This window comes from Episyrphus balteatus, chromosome 2, assembly GCF_945859705.1.
Source record: "Episyrphus balteatus chromosome 2, idEpiBalt1.1, whole genome shotgun sequence".
NCBI classification, from domain to species: Eukaryota; Metazoa; Arthropoda; class Insecta; order Diptera; family Syrphidae; genus Episyrphus; species Episyrphus balteatus.
The window spans coordinates 118,398,244-118,424,706 of NC_079135.1; the positions used below are offsets into that span (position 1 = coordinate 118,398,244).

Genomic DNA, 26,463 nt, shown 5'->3' on the forward strand with positions numbered 1-26,463 from the left:
TCTTGATTGAAAAATTCAATGTTTTTATCTGATTGTTTATGAGCCTAATAACTTTATTCGTCGAACAGTTAACTGACTGTTTATTAGAAGATTGAAAAATTGACTCTAAAAGAAACAAAATAAAAAAGAATAAGAATAAAAAAGATAAACTGTTCATCATGGGCGACACGCGACGGCGAGCTGCCATCTGTCAAAAAAATTTTACACCATTGTATTTTTATTTTGCAATAGGGTTAGGGTATAGCAAAAGTGCAAGACCATTGTAAAATTTCAATCCATATATTTTGTTGTTGTAGTGTTGCAAGATTTTACACTTTTGCACTTTTGCAATGATACAAGACCAGTTGCATCGGATCGTGAATACCCCTAATATTGATTTATGAGGCGTTTATGAGTGACATACTGTAACCAAAATATGTTAATGGATTTGCAAAAACAAACAAACACAAATGGGGTCTCCATTGTCCCGAATTTATGCTTCCACTTTTTTTGATAAGAAAATAAATTTTATCAAATATTAAAATTTTGTCTTGATTCACTTTACATAAGCTTTTCTTATTATATTGAGATTCTTATTTCTATAATTAACATGCAAACAATTTTATTTTATTTCCAGGATTAATAATTGTCTTCATGCTATAAGCTGTCTCTATTACACAAGGTAAGAGTTTATTGTTATTCCTAAATGTAGTTTTGTCAATAAAATACGAATGAATTCAAACATGTATTTTTTATATCCGAGACTTACACTAATTTTTACCTTCGTTTCTTTTAGGTTTTTATTTTTAAATTTACTCACAAAGCTATGGTTTTATGACTGTGGCAAATGTATTTTTTGACTTAGGCTTGTGGTCTTTACAATTTTGTTTGAACTTTTAACTGTATCAAGTTTAAGTCTTTTATATGGCCAGAATAGCTTCCCATGTTCATTTATATTTATGAAATTTGATGACATCTGGCAACCCTGTCGTACCCACTTAAACTTCTGGCATTTTTGTACCTTCTTATATCAAATACCATCTTTAAAGCTTCCTTCCTTTAAATTTTAACTTTAATGTAATGTGATTAAAGTACTCTGGCAACCCTATTGATTTTCCCATGATTCTGCCAACTTTAAGGTCTTCCATCTTTAGCAAGGAATTTGTACCAAATTTTAACATTATCTCTTATCAATTCTTTTTTGTATCATTTTTTTTAATTTTGAGCTTTTGATTTCATTGCTTATGGTAACCCTCTTGAATCCACCTATGCTTCTATTAAATCTTATATACACATTCTTCATTCCTAAAATTTTGCTAAAATTAAACCATAAAACCGGAACAATCTTACCACCTATTGAAACCCTAATAAAAAAAACCCTAATTTGTCTAAATCACCAATCCCCTTTAAAAAACCTCTTTATTAAGTGTATTATTGGATTTTAATATACCCACTTATACACACATAGTCACCTATTAAAACAAAACCCCATTAGTACCTTCGCTCGATTTCATCCCTAATTTAGTCATCCTTTATAATCAGATTCCAGGACATTTATTCCGACCCATTTATGTGCACCTGCAGCATGTACATACACACAAATATAAAGTGATAAAAATCCTTATAATGGCAATTTTCAATTAACCCTCATTGACGTAAAAGAGAAGAGAAAATGTTTTTTACTCAAGTAATATAAAAGGACGACATTGTAACTTGGTTAATTTCAAAAAATTAGGCAAAAAAAAAAAGGATTTAATATTCTTTCAATTTTCTTCCTCTTGAAAGGATGTCTTATATTAGTTGTTAACATACAAAATAACAAGAGTAAATAAAACGAGCATTACTTTATTCAATATAACCTACTACTCCTACAACATAGAGAATTGTTTCAATGGATTAATGATATATGAGTACCAAGGAGCTGTGTATAGGAATATTATAAAGCAAAGGAGCTACACTCTCTCCAAGTGTGTTCTGTTAGAATAACTAATTCCCTATTATTACCCCAGGTACTACTTGTTCTCAATTAGGAGCTCGGGAAAGTAGCTCAAAGAGACTTCATTTTGCTTATTGAATGTTAGATATATATACGATTACATTCTTATTCAAAAGCTTTACTCTAACTAGATGCGAGGCGGAGGCAAAACGTTTGATTACCTTCATATACATTATATGTACACGACAAGGTTGTTAAAAAGGAGTGTGGGCGCTTGGGAGAGAATGGTTGAGATTTACGAAAATAGGAAGTGCTTTTGCCAATAAAGGAACCCATCTTAGAGTTCCTTTATATAGATTTTATATGAAACAAAGACTCTTCCTAGACATTAAAACTGCAACATATAAAAGGATATTACGTTTGTGTGTAGGCATGTTGCTGATGTTGATTAACTTAATTACACTAAGTCAATATTTTGTGTGTGTTTGTTTCTATTTATTTATATATATGACTTGAGAATTTTAAGTGCATCGAAATTCATCTTCATTAGTAAAAGAGCCCTTGGCATTGTGTTTAGAATAATTTTAATGTCAACTCTTATGTGATTTTAAACTAAGCGATGCGCATTGTTGGTTCTATAATATTAATTATCTAAAGCAAACACACTGTTTATTTGCTTGATATTAATGTTAACCAATAATAATAATAATAATCGAAAGGGTCAATAAACAATTATTAATTCAACCTCCTTAAGCATGTTACTAATTCTAAGTAAATATAAATTCAGCTATTTGTGTAATACAGTAGAATGATGGTCAGATTTTGTTTTACACCTTTAAAATTTGGATTACCAGCAATTTGTTGATTTTTGATAAAAAGAATGAATTAAGACATGCACGAGGTCAAAGTGCTTGAGTAATCTATTAACAAAAGAAAAAAGGTGTGCATTGAGCAGAAGTGTATTTTATGTTAATGTTTTTATTTTATGGAAACGCACCAAGAATTAATTTAAACTGAAGTTATTATTAGAGGATTTAATTTCTTCTTCTTAAGTTAGTAAAAATTAACTTTTTAAAAATACTGTAAACTCTTAATATGAACATAATTAACTATGTGTCTCCAACGGGTTGGGGTCAAAATTCCTAAAACCAAAATCCCAAAACCCAAAATCCCGAAAACCCGGAATTCTGAAAATCCAAAATCCCGAATACCCAGAATCCCAAAAACCAAAAATCCTGAAATCGAGCTTTCGCTAAATTCGGGTCTATTACTAATCCCAATACCTACAACTCTAACAGTTTTAATATTTAATTTGTAATAATTGTATGTTAAAACTATTATTTAATTTGTGTATTAATTTTTTTATTTTTTCTTTGTTTTCTGGATTTGGGCCTTTCTGGATTTTGGGGTTTCAGTATTCTAGGTTGTCGGAATTCTAGGTTTTTTAGATTTTGGGTTTTTGGGATTTTGGGTTTTCGGAATTTTGAGTTTTCGGAATTTTGGGTTTTCTAGATTTATGGTTTTCTGGATTTTGAATATCGGGATTCTATCAGTCTCCCGTCTCCAACAACTGTTTATGAATGACTTTAAGCAGAGCCGGTTTTAGGGGGGGGGCAGCCTGGGCCGTCGCCCAGGGGCGCAAGAATTGAGGGGCGCCGCAGGCGCCCCGAACTTTTACAAAAGTGATATAAATAACGAAGTCTTTCCAATCGATGTTTTATTCATTTTTACTTTCACAAAGGCGCCCCAATTTTTTTCTATTTTACATTTTCAACAGCGCTCGTTTTTTTTGTCCTAAACTTTTTGAAGAATGAAGGCGCCCCCCAATTTTGGGTTAATTTGTTTGGCTTCCGGAAGGACAATGGTGTCCAAAATCTTCGTTCATCTTTGAAGAGCAAGGCGCCCCAATTTTTTCTCGGGTTTTCATTTTTCATCGAACACCTCAGAGCTTTAGTTTCATCAGCGAACATCGAACACAGAGGAAATAACTCTGGTTGAAAAAGGAGCTACAAAAAACGCTTGACAACGAATTCGGAGCGACCCAGAGTGCCCTAGAGCTCACAACGAGCAAACCTAATACTTCTAAATGTATGTCGTTTTCGATTGGCCGTCCGGAATCATTCAGAAGCCTGCTGCAAGTTTTTTATTCTCCTAGTGAAAAATCAAAAAAAAATTATTTGATTTTTCACCAATACAGATATTAAATTTCAGAATTGGGTGGAAGCGATTCAAACTTTTTTATTGGGTTTCAGAATGAGTGAATCATTGAGTGATTCCAATCGAAAACGATATTAATGTACCTAGTTGAAAAAGTTTTTGAAAAATTATTGCTCAAATAAAACCAACTGTACCTACTCTTTAAATGTGTTTAAACAAAAAAGTCAGATATAAAGGTAAACTTGTCAATTGAGCCTAAATGACATGATTATTTAATTTTTTTTTTAAGATAACCTTATGTGCTTTAATAAACTGCACATTGTTAATAAATGCATTAACAAGTATATGAGAGGTAAGACATAATCTGCTATTGCTTTTTTTCGTGATTTTAAAAAATTGTTTTAAAATGAATTTTTTTTGAGAGGCGCCACTTGCAACCTTGCCCAGGGGCGCCGGTAGTGCTTAAGCCGGCACTGACTTTAAGTTATCCTTTAATTTGTTCCATTTTATTTAATAACACAGAAATGCACACAAACCAAAAAAAAAATAAAATGCACGACTGGAGTCGCACGTACTTGCTCTTGCAGTTTAAAACACTTTTATGTTAGTTAACTTGTAGATTTTAAGAGCTGCCTCTGTATAAATCAATTAAAGAAATTTTGTTGATGTTGGGGAAGAGCCGACATTTAGGGCAAAATTTTGTTAAATGAAAAAAAAAAAATGTTTTTTTATTTGACTTTTTTGAAAAAAAATAAGAATGCAGTTTTATTGTAATTGCTTTGAATATTACGTTTGTAAAGTTTTATCAAAATCGTTAGAGCCATTTTATAGTTATTTGGTATAATTTGAAAAATTTGTATGGGAGGTACACTTTTTTGACTTTTTTGAGAAAAATTAAAAATGCAGTTTTGTTGAAATTGCTTCGAATATTACGTCTGCAAAGTTTAATCAAAATCGTTAGAGCCGTTTTCGAGTTATTTGGTTTGAATTGAAAAATTTGTATGGGAGGTACACTTTCTAAGCGAGATATAAAAAAACAAAAAAAAACCAACTTTCAGAATTCCATAAAAATTATCTGTACCAAATTTGAAGAAAATCCGTCCACCCGTTTGGGCTGTGGAAATGTGTACAAATGGACGCACAACCGCACAGACGCACGGACGGAATTGCGGGACCCACTATTTTGGAATTCTCCATCATCGTAATGTTGGTTTTGATTAAAACCTCAAATTTTTTTTTCGACACGAAACCAATACTTGCCCTATAGAGCAAGTAAAAACATATTCAAATTTTGTTTTATTGAAGTCACGTAAGACAAATACAATTCAAGGTGAGAAGTACGAGAAAGTGCACATACCAATAGAAACCAACAATTTAGAAAAGTTTTACTTAAAGTGAGATGAATGACATTTTTTTTAAATGCAGTGCTATGCCTTCCATTCAAAACAAAATGAATAGGTTCGTATAAACTAAATGAGATGCGAAAGAATTATGAATGGGGCAATTTACTTCAAATTGAAATTTATTTAAAATATTCTTTTTTAAAGAAAAATTATGTCACATTGGTAATTACTTTCATTAAATTTGTTTCACTAGTTTTTTTTTTCTTTTTTTTAAATAGCAGTTAAAAGAAATACCATTGAAAGTTCACATGTAATTTTATTCTTTGATGTAAAAAAGGATAATCACCTCTTCTAATTTTTCATAAAAATGAAAAAAAAAAAAAAAAATTAAATATAGCTATGCTTATGATGATTTCTAAGGGTTTTCTAGATTGTTAGAATGTTACTATAAAATGGGTTTATTCGTTTAAATCAAACTTTAAATAAATAATACTGAGCAATAACATTATCAATTACACTCGTCAGAAAAATTTGATTGGCCTTCGTTTTTGAAATATTAACGTTAGGGTAGGATGGTATAAGAGTGCGCGGTTGATAAGAGTGCGCAAAGCGATTTTCTACGGTCAGGGCCGTCTTTAACTATCCTGGGACCCTTGGGCACACAAGAATTTGAGGCCCTTTTGGAAAGTAAAATGGTTGGCTTAAAAGCACACAGAGAAAAATATGACCCGCTAAAAACTAACAGATTGCCATATTGTTTTACCGTCCATACATTTCATAAGGAAATCTTATTAAAATCAACGATTAATAAGGTTTTTTTAAGGAGATTTCTTATTATTTTTATAGAGAAAATCTTATTAAAATTTGACTGAAAAGTTGATTTTTTTTGCAACTTAGCACTAGAACAAAAATCGCGATCAATATTTTCATGGCAGGTTGGTTCAGGTGGTAAGGTGGGCGACTAATGATTTGAAGTCTCCAGTTCGATTCCCAGCCTGGTCATCGTTTTTTTTATTTTTTTGCAGATTTTAAAACAATAAGGAAAACCCGATTGTTTTAATAAGGTTTCCTTCTTGGATGAAAACCATAGAGAAATCTTATTGTTTTTGTTCTATTTTATGTGGTCTATTTTTCTCTGTGCAATGGTTGGTGAAAAAGGGGTGCCAATATATCGTTCCATATAAAGTACCTAGTGTTTTTATTATTGACAGGGGTTGCCAATAATACGTGCATTGAGACATCAATCGTTGCCAATGCCAATAATAACCCTGTATCCTTTATAAGTTTCAGTTTGAAGAATTGGAAAAAAGAGCTCAAACAGATTGATAGATTTGCTAAAAACTCGGTACAGACGATTTGTACAGATTAAACTGATCTCCAATATAAAGTTTTCGAGATATTGCAATTTTCTCAAAAACGGATAACAATTTTGCTTTAAAAAAAAAACCTTGTAATGCTGCAAATAAGCCGCACTTTTGAAATAAGAAAAATATTTTTTTGGACCGTTATTAACGTTACCTACTTGCCATAGAACCGATTTTTCAATGCAAACGACACAATCGATTTTAATGAAAATTTTGACATAAAAAGGTTTATACTGATATTAAAATTAAGAAAACTTTAAAAAAAAATTATTTTTGGATATAACAAAAAATTATTTTTTTTTTGAAAAACAATTTTTTAAAAGTTTTTTTTAATGAATTTTATGTGTCAATCTTTAAATACGAGAGCAATTCGCAATTCTAATTAAAAAATGTTTGGGTGTGCCAACTGCCAACCATTGTACCATAGCGTTTTCCATTGAACCATTGATGTACCGTCGACGAGCCGGCAATAGTTTTTTCTTAAACTTTTTCCAACGGAAAAAGTATTGATGTTTTTTTGCCGACGAACTGATTCTTTTTTCGTCTTTTAATACGAATATACACATATTTTTACACAACACTAAAAATTTGACAGTTTTGTAAACTTCAAACGAAATTATTATTTAAGGAAAAAGATAATGGAAGAGAATTCGTTGTTTTTATTAATAAATAATCTTACCTACCTACAGTGGAAAAAAAAAGAAAATATTATTGTCTTATTTTTTGGAAAATTGAATTTGGGTTTGGTCGTTTGGATTTAAAATTTTGTCCGCATACAACGCCACATAATTTGTTTTCATTTTGAAAACATATATTTTCCGTATAGGTGTAGACAAAACTTTATTTGATTGTTTGGTTGCCATATAAAAACTAAAACTTTTTTGGTAGATGGTCTACCCGACAAAAATGTTTTGGGAATAAATGTGTGAGAGAAATTTTCGTTTCTTCGGGGCCCCCCTGAGAATGGGGGCCCTGGGCACGGGCCCCGTGTGCCCTTATGGTAAAGACGGCATTGTCTACGGTTTGAAAAGGAATATAAGACTGAATGCACTTATTTTGGAAAGATCTAAGTGAGTTTGATCTGCTGTCAAAATTTCATGCAAATGTGTTTGTAAACAGAGGTTCTAGTTAAGTTTAAGTTTTTTAGCACTTTTTTTTCCAATTTTTCTTGCCAAACAAATTAAATTTTCCGCTTAACAACAAAAACTAACAATAAACAAAGTATGGGACATTGAAAAGTCGACAAAAAGAAACATTTGAGGAACACGTAAGATTGGTCTTAAAGTGCATTGTGAAATACATATATATTCTTCGATTACATGTCTGGACGTGTAAGAGTGCGCACCATGATGATGTATAAGAGTGCGCGGGCTAAAAGAGCAGTAAATGCTTTCCAAGGCTTCAAAATAACTGGCATTTGTCCATATACCAGCAAACAGAAGCTAGAAAAAGCAATTCCAACCAAAAAGAAAACAAATACAAGTTTTACAAAAAACAAGCGAATGAAAGTAACTAGGAAATATTGAAATTTTCTCGGAACCATTAATCGAAGACTAAATTGATTGTTCCTCATGCAAGGAGTGATGGGTTGAAAAATACTCTGTTTATTTAAAGATATTCAGTTTTATTTGCGACTTTTGTGCGAACTTACACCTGTACGCAGCTGCGCACTCTTACAAACTAAGCCGCGCACTCTTACACAATAGTGTGTATAAGAGTGCGCAAATGACCTAACGTGGTATTTTGTTTATAACTTTTGAATTAATACTTTTTTGTTACCAGTTTTAAGGATTTTTCGTTGCTTTGATTATAAACTAAGAACTATATATAAAAAAAGTAGTTAAATTCTTTTTGTTATTGTTTTATTTGGTGTTTTGTCTAAAATGCGCACTCTTATACCACCTTACCCTATAAGATGCTAAAAAACGTCATTTTGGCTGTTTTCGAGGATCTGTTTTTATGTGGGGTAATTCATTATAAACAAATTTGTAACGGTTATTATAAGAACAGATATTCTTCTTTCAAAAACTGTTTAAATTTTCCCGATATCTTTTTTATTGCTCGAGATATCTTAAGTTTCAGTTAATAAGCCAAAGAGAAACTAAACTTAATCTAAAGTTTAAGTCACTGGTCACAGAATTTTTGCCACAAGAACCAAAATATTTTTTTTTAAGGTTTTCGAGTTGGTGAACTCAGATCCGCAATCGGAAAAATTCTATTAGCCTATTCGTTCTTGAAATATAACCGTTATAAAAAAACCCTTTTTTTGCATTTTATAACGGTAATATTTCAAGAACGAAGGCTAATAGAATTTTTCTGATTGTGGATTCGAGTTCAGCAACCCAAAAACCTTCAGAAAACTATATTTTGGTTCTTGTGGCAAAAAAGTTTAATTTGGTTGCCCAGTGTTGTTTCTGATTCAAAGACCGCTATTTAAATTTTATATATTTCGGGTAGTACAAGAGATATCGGAAAGATCTAAAAAAATTTTGAAAGAATAAAACCAGTTCTTATAGGCACCGTTACAAATTTATTCATAATGAATTACCCCACATAAAAACATAACCTCGAAAACAGCCAAAATTACGTTTTTTTTACATTTTCTAACGGTAATATTTCAAAAACGAAAGCCAATCAAATTTTTCTGACTTTGTTGACCAGTGTTATGAATTAATTAATTCAGCGATACAACATCAAACGAAACTATTAGTACTTAGAACTTAACTTTTTGTATTTTAAATCTGGTTTCTAAGTTTAACAATTTTCTTTGTTTTATCTAATCTAATCGTTTTAATTTCATGTCAATATAACATATATGAACTCTTTTATATTTAAATAAACATTGCATCCTAAACATTAACGTTATTTAATGTCAAAGTTCAAAGTTATCTAAATGAAAACAACCTTTTAAACATTTCCAGTTTATTTCACAATAACTTTTCTCAAACTTAAGTTTAATGCATTGCTAGCATTTTTATTTTATTTTTAAAAATAAATAAACTCACAAAAAAAGAATTCAGATGACAGAAGTCAATTATAATTTCATTTAAAATAAGAAACAACTTTATAAAGTTTTTCTTTTGCACAATATACGTACATAATAAGGTTGAATCCTCTCTTCTCTGTTATAATAAAAACCCGCCATAGTATTTACCTTTTGTTTTCATTATAATCTTTCCTCGGGCAAAACAATACCTTGTTACATGTTTCAAAACTTTATTATTAATACCAAAATTTAGAACTGGAATTAAAATGCATGCATTAGTCGCTTGTACTTGCTCTTATTGAGTTAAAAAAAAAAATGGAGAGTTAAGAAAATGTACTTATACTTTCCTTATTGAAAGTTTTCGAATCCACTGCCAAAACAGCGGATCAAAATAAAAAAAAAAGAAAAATGTTAAATGAATATCATTTTATAGTTCCAAATATTCTACTAATCAAGACCATTGTTTGGAGGTTCTTCCTTTAACATTGCAAGTACATAGGTACTTATAGGCCTTATCAAGTTTCATTATTATTAAAATACCTCTGTAGGAACAACAACGAGCATTTTCTTTTTCCAAAGCAAAATCCTACGCGTGTACCAATTCATATTATAAGGTTTTAGTTTTGTATAAAATGAAAATAACTTTTACCTTCCATTTCAGGGATAAGAGAGTAGAAAATTTGTTTTTCGAAACCATAAATCCACTTACCTCAGAGATACCCAAAAGAGATGAGAAACTTCTGACGTCATACGGGTTTGCCTACAAGCTGCTTTAGACATTTTTGGATAAGTATGCGTGAAAAAATATACATTTTTGGCTAAGTATGCGTGAAAAATTATACATTTTTGCTTAGGTGTGCGTAAAAACACCGTGGCTACACTATGTGTGTTTTTCACATTTATTCACGAATACAAAAGAGATTACAACAACACGAAATAAACAAATGGGTTTTGGGGGGTAAAACGTACGAAAGTTTCCCATCTCCTTTGGGTATCTCTGACTTACCTACTAAACTCCTACCTTTTCCACCATCCTTCTCCCTCACTTCCTTTCTTCTTTTTCAGCAAAAAGAAGCATAAACAAATTATTCGAAGGAACGACCTATTTTTTATTAAAAAAAAAAAAAAAGAGAACTCGCGGAATGAATTAAAGGACTACTTGTTGTTCCTTTTCTGAATCCTTGAATCCGAGAGAGAAAATGAATAAGGATTGTGCTTGTTTCTTTCTACATTCATTTAGGTTGACTTTTTATTCAACAACAATAAAACCAGGTATTTTGTGATGAAATCGAGGTAAAATCATCGTAAAATAGTTTGCTCCTGTTCCATATTATAAAGGATATAGAGGTACAAATAACAATACATATGCCATTACATGAAATTCTCTGTTTGTATTGTTTTTTTTTTTTTTTCTTTGTTTTTGTTTTTATTTCGTTGAGCTTTCTTTTTGAACAAAAAGAGAGTATATTTCCGTAGCTTGTTGCCATTGCCATCTTATCATATCATCGTCATCAGTATATACTACTCTTCGTCCTGTCAAAACAATAAAATTCCTTTATGGGAATAACAGATAGTGTTCATTTCCAGTTACTTTATGCATGTCATATACGCCTTTGCTATGCGATTGTTTGTATGTATATTCCCCTTTTCTTTGTTAAAACACATGTAAAATTCAAAGGAAATCCAATTATTATTCTGTTTTCAGTCTTGCTTGTTTTTGTCAATATAGAATATATGGGATATTGTATAAAAGGATACATAAGACTCATACTCATCAGAAATTGAGGATGGAATGCGTATAACAAAAAGGATTTTTTTTTTTTCCTTTCTTTCCAGAGACTAACATGCCAATATTAACAAACTATACAGAAGACAGAAACAGAAAATCATCCATCCAAGTTGTCATTGATGCTTGAATCCTTTCAGGATGTAGGTAGTTTTTGTTTTTTTTGTCTTTCAATCAGGGCTGTTCATATTGTAACAGATAATAATTAGTTAGCTGGGGGCGAATTTCGAAACATGAATTGTACCTACTTTAAGATAAAAGAAAATTAAAGGAGCAGACATAATGCTGCAAGATTTTTGACACAGTTCAGCTTTCACATATCCAGATTTATGTCACCTGAAATGCGAAGGTATAACAATTAAACGTTTGAAAATTTTACATTAATAATAATATAAAAAATTATTGCTTTCTTAATTTTATTTACCAATTTTCCAATTATTATTCAAATCACTTTTGACTGCTTAACTAAAAATAGGTTTTGAAAGATAGTTCAATTATCTAATCGACCTGTTTTTGGATTTTTTTGTGAAAAAAATTGTTCGTGGTTTTTTAGGACTTTTAAAATTCGAGCTCTTGAAAAATTTGAGGTAAAATTTTTGAACGCAATTTGTCATTTTGTTGTCAACAGTTTTTTAATACTCAGTGTATTTATATCTAGTTCATTTCTTCATAAAAGTATTCAAATAAAACTGATTTATATTCTATGTAAGAAATTTTTTGAAAAATAATTTTGATAAGGTCCATTTTCGACAAGCGACGTGAGTTTTCTGGAAAACAAGAAGCTTTACTAAAAATTTTTTCACATTTCTTCTAATTAGATCAAAAACAATAAGTGTGTAAAATTTCAAGTTTCTAAGTCAACTGGAACTGGTAGCCGCCGGAAATGGGTTAACATCATTCAAAAATAGTAAAATAATCATAAAACATAAATAAGTTGTATTATGTATTACTAAGAGCGATGGAAAACAGTTTAAATTTTCCTATAGACAAAAAATGTTACACATACACCATAGTGACCCATAACTTGAATAAACTACTTAGGGAACATCCAAAGGCATAGCTGTATTTAATAAAGAGTTTAGTGTTGTAATAATGGTCCATTTATAAAAAAAAACCTTTAACTTAAGCGTTCAGAATAATAAATGGGTCAAGTCCACTTCTCTATAGTTTGGATGTTTTAAGGTCTTAAAAATTCAGGGTTTCGTTTTATATAAAAAAAAATTATGAAAGAAAGTAATTTTTGAGGTATAGATCTATTGATCGGTTACTGAGAAAAAGCTTATCAAAGTTCAAAATAATGCACACATTTCAAATGAACTTGACTTCTGAACGCCTCAACTAATGAAACTGGGAAAACTTTTTTTTAAGAATATTTTTAATATAATTTTATAAGAAATTTAATAAAAATACAAAAAAATACCCTCTTACAAAAAAACTACCATTTACTTCAAGTTAAACAAAGAACATTAAGAAAAAAAAAAAAATGAAAATCGTTAGAGCTTTTTTATATGTCCACTTTCAAATACATACCTAAATGAAATTTTTTTCAATTTTAGCACTACTGCTAAAATAACTACAAAATTGCATACCAATAGAGAGAGCACAAAATATATGGTGAAAAAAACCAGCGCCGATTCAAATGAGACTTATATGGCTTGATAGGGCACCAATTGTAAATAACAAATATGAATTTTAGCGATGGGAACTATCGAATCGATAGTTAGTAACTGAATGATTTGAACTGTCGAATAGTTCATTCATTCATTCATTTATTCATTCGAATAAAAACCATCGAATAAGACTATCGAATAAAAAAAACTATTTGAATGAAAACCTATTGTTTACGAAAAATTTTCGATTAAAAAAACTATCGAATAAAAAACTATTTGAATGAAAAAACTATTCGAATGAAAATAGTCACTAAATGAATGATTTCAAACTATCGAATGAATGAATATTTTACAACAATAAACTTATTCGATATTTCCCATCACTAATGAATTTTTTTTTCTCAAAAAACCACATCCATAAGTTTCTATGACGATTCTTAATTTCAAGTCATGCAAAAATATTTTCAAGGAATTCAACCTCCCTAGAAATCACAAAATCTGTTAATTATGATGTTTCAGGTATATCGCTCAAGTGCACAGGAACTTTGTATATAAAATCTATAGTACTACTAGCTGACCCGGCGGACTTCGTTCCGCCATTTTTTGTATTTATTTTTAATTTTCGACTCTACAATTAGTTAACATTTTAAATGAAAAAGGGAATCAAAACTTGAAAAGTTCGTAAAATGAGTTTAAAAAAAAAACTTTAAGTAAAAGTGGCCTATGTAAAATATGGCCTATGTTAAAAACGGCCAAAAAACTTGGGACAAAAAAACTAGTTTTTCCCGTTATTCGGTCAAAAATCATTTTAAAATTTGTAAATGCTTGCGCATGACTAAAGCCTATATTTCCTATAAGCTTGAGATTTTTTGGAGGCTTATAAAAATAACAAAAAAATTAAAAACTACTCAAAAATGTCCCTAAAAATTAGTTGTTTTTCAAAAATTCAAATTTCAAAATCTATGAAAAAAATCCGTTTTAGACCCTTAATTTTTTTTTTAATATCTTTCTCATGGTGTAAATCAAATTTTTGTGCAAAATTTTGCGTACCTCTAGTTAGTCTTTTGTCGAAGGTCTATGGCTGCAAAAAAAAACCTTCACAACTTGGTTTTGAAATTTTTTTGAATTTTTTCAATACCTTTTTTAACTATTGAATAAATTTGTCTATCATTTAAAAATAAAGTCAACTCTTTACGACTTACCGTTTAGAAAATAGCCTCTTTTTTTAATGTCGTGTTACCCCTATTTACCCTATAAAATCTTAAATTTTTTTCCCTTAAACCTTCTCCTCTTATGCCTCTTTGATTTAAAAAAAAATTAAGAAAATAAGTCAGCCGGTGTGGCCGGTTAGCGAACTTACACAAAACCAAACTTTAATATGTATACATATAATTAATAGATCATGAAAAAAAACAGCGCCACCAAAAAAGTAAGCTAACGAACGAACTAAAAAATATGTCTAATTTCAAACAGAAAAGTATATCTCATCTCCTTACTCCCATTATTTAATTCGATCTAAGCGCCCTCGCGACCACTCAGGTAGCGAACAAACTAAAAAATTTCACTTCATGATAGTACTATAGGTTTTATATACAAAGCACAGGAAGGATGTCCTTGCCACAGTCGCTATGTCGAAAATAACCAAGTTTTGATAGTTTTTCATAAAAAATATTCCAATGTATTAAAACCGCACTTATTTAACATTGATGCATAAATTCTCATTATAAAACGTGCAATTTAAGTGACCACATGAGTAGAACTTCAATTGCGATGTAAAGAAGTTAACTTCAATTTTTAATTAAAATAAGTTATGTAGGCCCATTTGCTGAAACGAAACTTAAAAAGCTATGCTAATGACGTTTTGCAGCTATTTTCTCAACAAAATTCATTTCCGCACCCAGCCACGTATTGTTTTCAATAAAAAAAAAAGTTCATTGAGTCGAAGCTAATGTGAGTATAGAATTATGAACTTATGAAACATGAAAATAATAAATAATAGGTTTTTATAAATTCGTCCCTTGGGTGTCTGGCAAGAACATAAATTCTTCCCTGTCTAATTATGATTATTTTTGGTATTTTCTATGAGTACCTATAATTAGAAGCGAAAGAAACCTGAGTATGAATTAATAAAATCAATGAATGTTCAATTTTATAGCTATTACTAAGAATGCTGTGCTTTTGTTATAAAAACTCCACCATTTTGTTGCAGTAAAAGTTCAGTGAAGAGAAAAAATATCCTTTGTTTCCATTTCAACATCATCACTCAGTTCTTGGGGGATGATGTGAATGAGAGTTCGAGGAAGAACGACATCCTATAGAGTGCAGAAGTATAAAAATAAATTTCAAACGAAAAAAAAGAAGAAAAACATTATCACTAGAAAAAAAATCTATTGTTTTGCTTTCGATATCGATTGTTTGCTTGATGTATGTTTTACTTAGAATACATCCATGATTGAGGGATGTGCTGCATCAATTTAAAGGATGTTAAGGGAGTAGATTATGAACAATAGATTCTTGGCGTTGTAGTTGGAGGTTATTAACATCTCATTAGGGTTGACAGGATTCTTTTGAATTTGAATAGATTATATTTTCATTGTAAAAAAAAATACAAAGTATTATATTCATGCAAGTAGAAATTATTAATTAGGGATATGGTTGGATTTATATACATATATATATTGTTTTCAATATTCTTGTTTAACATATGGGAGGGGGATTCTAGTTCATTGGCTTCATTTGTATTGAATTGCACTCTTGCGCAAGGAGGTTGAGTGTGAATTAATACCTCTATAAGCAATATTTGGATTATAATAGAACTTTTGAATAGTGTCTGGCATACCTAGGCTTTTGTTTAAAATATTCTTTTTTTTTACTTAATAATACTTTTTTTAATTATCTTAACCCTATAAAGAATATGAGAAAGATCCATTTTAAGTCTATTTTCTCAATACTAGTATGTATTTAATTTTCAACTAGGAGATCTAAAAGGTAGAAAATATATCTGCTAAAAATTAGTGATGGGAACCATCGAATAAAAATTATTAAACTATCGATAGTTGTAAAATATTTATTCATTCGATAGTTTTAAATCATTCATTCATTCATTCATTTAGTTACTAGTTTCATTCGAATAGATTTTTTTATTCGATAGTTTTTTCAGTCAAATAGTTTTATTATACGATAGTTCTTTAATTCTATAGTTTTTTATTCGATAGTTTTTTCATTGGAATAGATTTTTTTATTCGATAATTTTTTCATTCACATAGTTTTTTTATACGATACTTTTCTTAAACAATCGTTTTTTCATTTAAATAGTTCTTTTATACAATAGTTCTTTCATTCGAGTATATTTTATTCGATAGTTTATTCATTCGAAAAGTTTTTTTTTTATACGTTAGTTTTTGCTTTAAATAGTTTTTTTATTAGATAGTTTTTTCATTCGAATAGTTTTTTATTCGATAGTTCTTTCATTCGAATAGTTTTTTTTATTCGATAGTTTTTATTCGATAGTTTATTCGATAGTTTTTATCCGATAGCTTATTCGATAGTTTTCATTCGATAGTTTTATTCGATAGTTTTTATTTGAATGAATAAATGAATGAATGAATGAATGAATGAATGAATGAATGAACTATTCAATAGTTCAAATTATTCGTTACTAAAAATATTCACAGTGTTTCGATTGTATGGAGATGGTAGACAAAAATCATTTTTTTTTTTTTTCAAAACTAAGAAAGAAAAATATTCTAAACAACAAATTTTACAAAATTTAACGAAATTATCACGCCCCCTGCCACGCCCATGTGTTTATATAATTACTAAAATCTCAAAATAGACTTGCACCATTTCAATAAAACTTAACAATATTAATTAACTAAGTGAATAGAAAAACACAAAATAGTATCGACCGAATCCGCCTTCAACCACGCCCCCTTTTGTGGATAAAGGCTAAAAGATTTGCAAATCTTCTTTTTTGTTCGTCTTTCGATTTTAAAATTAGTTTTTGCGGTCTTCCCTAATTATTTTCTGTTTCATCAAGAGGAAATACATTTTCAAGATAGGTTAAAATGCTACCAGGAAGTTTAATAATAATTTGATACCGCATAAAAACAAAATTAAGTCACTAGAAAAAGTCCAAAACAGGCTAAATGAGAGTTAGCGCTTCAGGAAATTAATGTTTCATGGTGTTTTGTTGCAAAATTTTGATTTATTCATTTATTTCAAATTTACGGATTTTATTTACCATTTCTACTATTAAATAGAAAAATTAAAGAAATAAACAAATAATAATAAATATAATATACTTAGAGCCAATTTTTCAATCTTCTAATAAACAGTCAGTTAACTGTTCGACTAATAAAGTTATTAGGCTCATAAACAATCAGATAAAAACATTGAATTTTTCAATCAAGAATAATTTATTCTACAAAATAAGAAAAAAAAATTTGTCAAATTCAAAAATATTTAAAATTAAACGTCATTTTTATTCATGATTATTTTTGTTTTCTTGTGTTCCACTGTATTTCTTTCAAAATTCTTTCAAAACAGCTTTGACAACTGACATAATATTTTTATTGAGATTATTCCTTAGAATAATTTTTATTCGTCTCTGTAAGAAGCAGATAGTTTTATTCTTAGGAATAAGCTTTATCTGCCTGTTGGAAAATTGATTTTTTCTCTATCCTTAGGAATAAGTACTAACAGACTGTTAAACTGACTATTGAAAAATTGGCCCTTATTGATATAAGGTTTTATTGTTGAAATTTAAGCAACATGTTGTTGAGGTGTGGGCAGCATTTTATTTTTATATATTTCCGTTTTCCTCGTAATCCTTTGTTGACTTTCGGCGAATAACTCCTGAAATCCAAATAACAGCATCTCATATCAAAAAGTAGTTTATTTATGCAAGAAATTTTTAAACTCAATAAATAAAATAATATGGAAGTTTTTTTTTCTTCAAAAACAAAAAAAAAACAGTATCCATCAGCATAATCCTTTGTGTTTATATGTTTGATATACCTATACGAAAAAAAGTCAGGATAAGAAAAAGTTTGTGTTTAAATCTACACTCGTTTTCTTCCCTTGAGAGCCTCGAGGTCGAGATGCATCATTATGCTCGGATTCGGAGTATCTTGTGAGTTCTTGTTCTAACGTCCAACTCATTCTCTTCCTTTTCCTTCCTTTTAAGGTTAAGAATACCATTGTGCTATTTTGTGTACATATAGGTATAGCGTACGTGTGCGGCATTTTCAATTTGAATATCAAATCATACGAAAACGAATAGAATTAGCATTTTTTTCAATTTTGTTGTACCTATTTTTTTTTTTTTTTTCTCTTTTGTTATTGTTGTCTTTTTTGTTTGGGGTATTATTTTCAGTAATGGCTTATGCACTGGCATTGTTATTTTTGAGGATCAATACTCATGTATCCCCCGTATATGTACAAAGAAAAATAAAAGAAGAATTTCAAGACTGAGATACATATCAAGCCTGAGGGGGTGTTTTAAGGAGGATGTATGTTTTTCTGCTTGTGGCTGTTGAATGATGATAATATGGTGGAAGGAAGGTAATATTTAGATACTCCACATTTAAAAATAAAAAAAAAAAGTTGGTATTTTAGAAAACGATTGAACCATCAATACACAAAACATATAGGATGACTGTGAAATTCCGTAAATCAAATTGCCTTTATCGTTTTTTTTGTGATGCTAAACCGTTTAGTACCAGTTTAAATAGATACTCATCGTCTGTTGTGGTTTGTTTTCTTTTGTCGGCATTGTTTTTTTTTTTTTTTTTTTTTCTTATTGTGGTATATATTTATGCATTAAGGCCTGTAGGGATGGGAAGTCAAGAATTTTGTTGACAAAATGAATGAAAATTTACTTTTCATGGAAAAAGAGATTATTATATTTTGTATATTTTCATCGGATTGTAGAAATGAAAGTATTTATGCCTTTGAGTTGATTTATCATCTATAAATAAATTATGCATCACAGACAAAAAAAAACATAAAATTAAGTTGTTTGTCTTATATTTAAATTCCTGGTCAGATACACAAAAAATGTACGTCGAGAAAAATTTGAAGAAATAAAACTAAAATATGAATAATAAAATAGTGCGTATACACCCCAGAGTACCACTGTTTTATTTTACGTACAGTCTTTCAATTTTATATGAAGTTGTCCAAAGTTTTGAAAAAAAAAATTACCTAGAAGGTACCTACTTAATATTTCCTCTACTGCATAGGACCTTTTTCGCCATTTTATCGTAGTCAGTTTACAGAAAATTCTTCGAATAAGTCACTTTAAGATTGTTTTTATAGATGTGAAGCTGGATTATAACATAGGTAAAAAGGTTCATCCGTTGAGTTAGATCTACATTATAGAATGTGAAATTCCAGTAAGCCCTAGTAAGGTCATTCATAATGCAATTTTTTTTTAAATGGATGAATAAAAAAAAAAGTTGCCAAAAGATTGATTTTTCTGCCATTATACAAATGCGCCAATTTTTTTTTTAACTTTCAGAAATGAGGTTTAAAAGCCAAAAACCATTTTGACCTATCCCTCTTTTTTTGAAAATTGATTTTTTTAAATAATTTTGGACTTTTAAAGTTGTTTCTAACAATATTCAAAATTTTTGCAAGTTAGGGGCCGAAAAACTTTTTCAACATTTTAAAAGGGTTCTGACCATTGTTCCAAAAAATTGAGGTCATCAAATTTTTATCTTTAAAAAAAAAAACTCAAAAACGAAAAACTTTTTTTCATGTTCCAATTTTTTTTAATTGAATTTATTTAAACATATATAACATATTCAGTGTTTAACAGAAAGAGTATCAGCTCAAAAATGCACTTTGAAAGTATAGAACGAGTGGTTTAGCATTTACAAAAAATACCATAGGCCCCCTTTTTCGAAAAAAAAACCCAAAGAAATTTCTAGTTCAAAAACAAAAAAAAACCCTAACGCGCCCCAAATGCAAACGAAAATATAAGAAAAAACACTAATGTGTGCTTCAATTTTTTAAAATTCAGTATACCCTAAAAAATAAGAAAAATCTTTTCGATACAAAAAAAAAAAAAAAAATCTGGTATCCGTCTTCAAAATTTCAAAACCCAAAAATCTTTTAAAATATTCCAGTCGAAAGTTATTAAATTTTAGTATGCAAAAAAGTTCTCTTTTATGACTACCTAAAACTCACGATCTTGTTTTCTAAATATTGAATTTTTATTTGATAATTTAATAAATTTTAATGTTAAATATTAAATTAATTATATGGGCAGATTTTTATAGCTTGTACAAAATCCCCAATAACAACCGTTTTTTAAACGAAAGCATTTTTTTTAAACTCTAAGAGACAAAAATAACTATTTTTTTTAAATTTTCATAGTTAAATCGAGACAACAATTTTGAATAGTTTAAAATAGTTGTTTATGAGTATGTAAATGGTCAGATGAAGGGACTATACAAAAAGCAATTTTTACAGGTGAATAAGGGACATAAAAAACGACTAAAAATGAAAAAATGTTATTTAAAAGTTTTTTTTCTTTTATTAAAAGCTTAAATCTTAAGCTATTTTTATAGGGTTCCAAAATTAATTGCCAATCTAAGGGCTCTCAGAATTCAGTAGTTGTTTATCCAAAATGTACTTACTTTCAATTCGAGGTTCAAATAAATTTCATCCTGAAAAATTTTTTGTATGATTTACCTCGAAAAAAAGACAGTTTTATTTAAGAAGAATTATACATACAACAGGTTAAGCTCTTTTAAAAATTGTAATTTAAAAAAGTTAAAAAACTTTTACTTTTAAATTTAAATTTTTTGATGTGGCATGTGACTATAATTTGGTAACTTTTATTTGGTAGTGTTTTTCTGTTCAGAAATAGTTATTCAAAAAAGTTACAAAATAATTGGGTTTTGCTCTGAGTAGGTACGGTTAATGAATCATTTTTTAATTTTTAGAAAAGCTTTTATCCATATAATTAAAGTATTTGCCTAAAGTTTTCAGTTGATAAAAAAAAAAACATCCTGATCCAAGTAAGAAAATTTATTATTTTAGGGATAGCCTTAATTCTCCAACAGAAGCTAATAAATTTATTGTGCTCCTTGCACTACATGCATCAATACCTACATTCTTTTTTTTTTTTTTTTTTTGTACTTTTAATCACATTTATTTCTAAATCGCCCCCTTTCACAAAGATATCCTCTTTGTGTGGTCAAAGTCAGAAGAAACACAAAAAAAATAAAAAGTACAATAAAATGACTCAGAAAACCAGGCGGATCCAAACATTTAACCAAAACACTCTCTCGTTCTGGAAAAAGCAAACATACACAAACACACAAAAAAACTAGGTTATCCTACAATAAAGTATATGTTCTTTGGAAAAACCTAATGGCTTTCCTCAACGAAAACATCAAGACTGCAAGAGAATCGATATTTAGTGTTTTTTGGCTAAAAAAAAGTTTTTTTTTGTCCGTAAAAAAATGTGAGAAGAAAAAATACAACAAAATTCCTTCCATGTTCTTTGACTTCAAACACAAAACCATTAGACAGAATATATCCAAAAAAAGAGAACAAAACAAAATAAAAAAAAAAAAAAATTAGACCAAAAACTATAAAACGAAAAAATGCCAATAAATTTTCTCGCCCTAGCCAGCAGCATCAGAAACAGAATCAGTGCTCTCTCCTACAACTACTATAATACTTTAGAGCTTTCATCCAATTTCGTTCGTTTCTTTCATTCTGACTCTGACTCCATCTCTAACTCTGACCACCTCAATTTTGTTCGGTGTCTTTCCGGGTAAATTTGTCGTTCTGTGTTCGATACCCGAAATGAAAACAGGATATGTATCATTTCATTAGGAATACACGCCCCAACACATGGAATAATTTTTTTTTTCTTCCTTCAGTTCAGTTTGTGTTGCATTGTCTTTCTGCTTGAATCCCTAACGCCCGTTCAGAATATCCTGGTGGGAAGACAAAGCAGAAAAAAAAACATATTTTCTCAAACTTTTGTTGTTTTTTTTTTGTGTGCATCCTTATTCTGGGGTTTTCCCAGATGAAATTATAGTCACTAGCTTGCCTTGGAGCAAGTCAAATCCGGGGAAAAAAAACATATTTGCCAGCAGAGAAAAAGTGGTTGAATAATTTTTCCAATTGCTCCAAGGATCAGGCTTTGATCCCTTTGGGGTGTACGAGTAATATGGAAAATCGTTGTGCTCTATAACGAGAAACCATTAATAAATTAGGAAAGGTGTTTGACTGTAGAGAATTTATATGTGTGTGTGTTTATATGGGTGTCGTCGTTTAGTATATGCATCTGATTTTGTATATGTCATCCTCTGTGTCTAATGGGCGACATTTTCATGAGATGAGAACTTAATTTGCAAAATTGTCCTTTGGTTGCACTTTTTACATTTTTCTCCTTTGGTTTTTAGTTTTTTGGGTCCTGTGGGGGATTCTACATTTTTTTTTTTTTTGCACTTGACTAGAGATAGAGATAGTGAATTGATGGAGTAATGCATTGCATTAACAATTCATTAGTTTGCTATTTGTTCGAATTCTAACTTCGCTTAAGGGAGTTGTAGAGTTGGATGACTCGCTTGTTCGTCGTCGTAGAACATGTTCAAGTTTAGCTATTGAATGACAAAAAAAAACCTGTATAGTATAATGATTAGGGTTAGTTTTTTTTTATAGTCACATTAATTTAAGATCGAAATTTGCTTTAATGAAGTAATTGGATATCCGCCATTATAATGTTATTTTGAAAACTATTCTTAGTTACTATCATTAGCTTGGAGAAGTAAATGAATTTTAAATTAAGTTTCCATTTTTACACGGGGCCAAAGTACAACTGACTTCTTGAGGCTTTTAACACAAAACTTAAGGATGCAAATTTATGAAAGAAAAAAGTCTTTATGACGAATCAGGACTTCACGAGGCAGAAAATAAGACCTTAAGACCTCTTTAAAGATGCGAATTTATGAAAGAAAAAAATCTTCATGATGAATAAGGACTTCAAGAAGCAGAAAGTAACGTCTTAAGACCTCTTTAAGGATGCGAATTTATAAGAGAAAAAAGTCTTCATGACGAATTAGGACTTCACGAAGCAGAAAATAAGACCTCTTTAAAGATGGGAATTTATGAAAGAAAAAAATCTTTATGACGGATGAGGTCTTCACGAAGCAGAAAATAAGACCTTAAGACCTCTTTAAAGATGTGAATTTATGAAAGAAAAAAGTTCTTATGACGAATGAGGACTGCACGAAGTAGAAAATAAGACCTTAAGACCTCTTTAAAGATATGCGAATTTATGAAAGAAAAAAATCTTCATGATGTAAGTAACGTCTAAAGACCTCTTTAAGGATGCGAATTTATAAGAGAAAAAAATCTTCATGACGAATCAGGACTTAACAAAGCAGAACGTGTGACCTTAAGACCTCTTTAAAGATGCAAATTTATGAAAGAAAAAATCTTCATGATGAATTAGGACTTCAAGAAGCAGAAAGTAACGTCTTAAGACCTCTTTAAGGATGCGAATTTATAAGAGAAAAAATTCTTAATGACGAATCAGGACTTAACAAAGCAAAAAGTATGACCTTAAGATATCTTTAAAGATGCGAATTTATGAAAGAAAAAAGTCTTTATGACAAATGAGGACTTCACGAAGCAGAAAATATGACCTTAAGACCTCTTTAAAGATGCAAATTTATAAAAGAAAAAAATCTTCATGATGAATTAGGACTTAACAAAGCAGAAAGTATTACCTTAAGACCTCTTTAAAGATGCAAATTTATAAAAGAAAAAAATCTTCATGACGAATCAGGACTTAACAAAGCAGAACGTGTGACCTTAAGACCTCTTTAAAGATGCAAATTTATGAAAGAAAAAATCTTCATGATGAATTAGGACTTCAAGAAGCAGAAAGTAACGTCTTAAGACCTCTTTAAGGATACGAATTTATAAGAGAAAAAAGTTTTCATGACGAATCAGGACTTAACAAAGCAGAAAGTATTACCTTAAGACCTCTTTAAAGTTGCGAACTTATAAAAGAAAAAAGTCTTTATGACGAATAAGGACTTCGCGAAGCAGAAAATAAGACCTTAAGACCTCTTTATGAATGAAAAAAATCTTCATGATGAATTAGGACATCAAGAAGTAGGAAGTAACGTCTTAAGACCTCTTTAAGGATGCGAATTTATAAGACAAAAAAGTCTTCACGACGAATCAGGACTTAAGAAAGCAGAAAATAAGACCTGAAGACCTCTTTAAAGATGCAAATTTATGAAAGAAAAAAGTCTTCATGATGAATTAGGACTTCAAGAAGCAGAAAGTAACGTCTTAAGACCTCTTTAAGGTTGCGAATTTATAAGAGAAAAAATTCTTAATGACGAATCAGGACTTAACAAAGCAAAAAGTATGACCTTAAGATATCTTTAAAGATGCGAATTTATGAAAGAAAAAAATCTTCATGATGTAAGTAACGTCTTAAGACCTATTTAAGGATGCGAATTTATAAGAGACAAAAATCTTCATGACGAATCAGGACTTAACAAAGCAGAACGTGGGACCTTAAGACCTCTTTAAAGATTCAAATTTATGAAAGAAAAAAATCTTCATGATGAATTAGGACTTCAAGAAGCAGAAAGTAACGTCTTAAGACCTCTTTAAGGATGCGAATTTATAAGAGAAAAAATTCTTAATGACGAATCAGGACTTAACAAAGCAAAAAGTATGACCTTAAGATATCTTAAAGATGCGAATTTATGAAAGAAAAAAGTCTTCATGACGAATCAGGACTTCACAAAGGAGAAAATAAGACCTGAAGACTTCTTTAAGCTTGCACATTTATGAAAGAAAAAAATCTACATAACTTTTGGTCTATAGGCAAAAATGGTTTTAGTTTTGTGAAAGCAAACCCTTGATCATAGCTGTGATTGTAAATTATTCGTGTTCTAAGTATTGAAAATATATAATTAAATGTTGCAATGATTTTTTTTTTTAAATTGGTGGGAAGGGATCAATATGTACCTATTTATGAACTGCTGAAAACTTAAAATTTTTAATTAATTCAATCCGTTCAAATTATCTAAAGAATTCTGTCAAAACCTGCCAAAATCATAAAATGAAAATATTTCTGCTAAATTTCATCCAATTACATTATTTTTCCCCAAGAGCTTAGAATTACAACCTCCCACTTTGGAACATCACCAATGAAAATTGCTCTCAATTAATCTTTTTTTTTATAAAACTTCTGCTATTCTCTCGACATCATTCCGCACACTTGGACTATATCAAGTTAGTTATATATATCCAGTCATTCAAATATTCATTCAAAATGATTGACACTAATCCCATCGCAATGAGCTTTTGTTTGCCACAAAATGACAAGCCACTATTCGTTTTCAAAATCCAATTTTATTTCGCCATCACGTTTTAATTTTGTTTGTTAGCAACCAACTAACTATACTTTGCTTGTGTGTGTAGAGGTACGTAGCCTGTAGGGTAATACTATTCTACCATCACCTATACCTACTCTATACCGCCAGAAAATGCAATTACAATCGGATTTGTTCTCCTAGCTTAAAGGACTAATGCGATTTTTATTTAAAAAGTTTTTTTGTGTGTACTTTTTTATTATATTCATTTTTTTTTCTCTGTTCACCAATGAAATCCTATTTCCAACGTTTTTAATAGGCTTCTTACTTTTTCCAGTGAGAATATAAAATCCTTTGACCATTTTTTTGGTCAGCTTTTCTTCTTTTTTTTTTTTTGACTGACATAAGAACAGGAGACTAAATTCGGGCTTTTCTATTCAAATTGATTAAAACTTTCTTTTTTTCGGCAATCCAATTGCTGAAGATATAAAAAAGAGAAACAAAAAAAAACATCAAATCAAATCTCTATTTCACACAAACAGATTCTCATGCAATTGACTTGGTCTGGACGGTCAACGTATGTATAGTACCTACACAACGACCAATGACCAGACCAAGTTTGTATAGATTCAGATTTGTGAACGTGTCACCTCTGCTCGGTTGCAGTTTTCAGTGTCGTTTTTTTCTGTTTTGTCAATTTTTTTCTAGGACGTTATTGCCAGTTAAAAAAAAATTAGGCTTAATACTGGAGGGCTGTTTTTTGTTGTTTCAGGGGAAAAACATATTGACTCTCTGTTTGTATGCAACTGATTGCATTTGAAACGTGAGGTTGCAAATATAAAGAAATACTACAGTTTAGTTAAAACATGTGCAATTTACCCTATATTTGAAGCACTTAACTGTATTTCCCTCTATGTAATGGAGCAGTGGC

At 29.9% G+C, this 26,463-nt stretch overlaps 1 protein-coding gene across 2 annotated transcripts in view; it reads left to right on the forward strand.

Annotated features, from left to right (window-relative positions):
- Positions 1 to 26,463, forward strand: part of LOC129910790 (protein artichoke) — a 435,745-nt gene that overhangs the window by 87,828 nt on the left and 321,454 nt on the right. For both annotated transcript variants that reach the window (XM_055988333.1, XM_055988334.1), the window contains exon 2: positions 617 to 661. The gene's annotated coding sequence lies outside the window, so the exon portion shown is untranslated. The remainder of the gene's footprint in view (positions 1 to 616; positions 662 to 26,463) is intronic.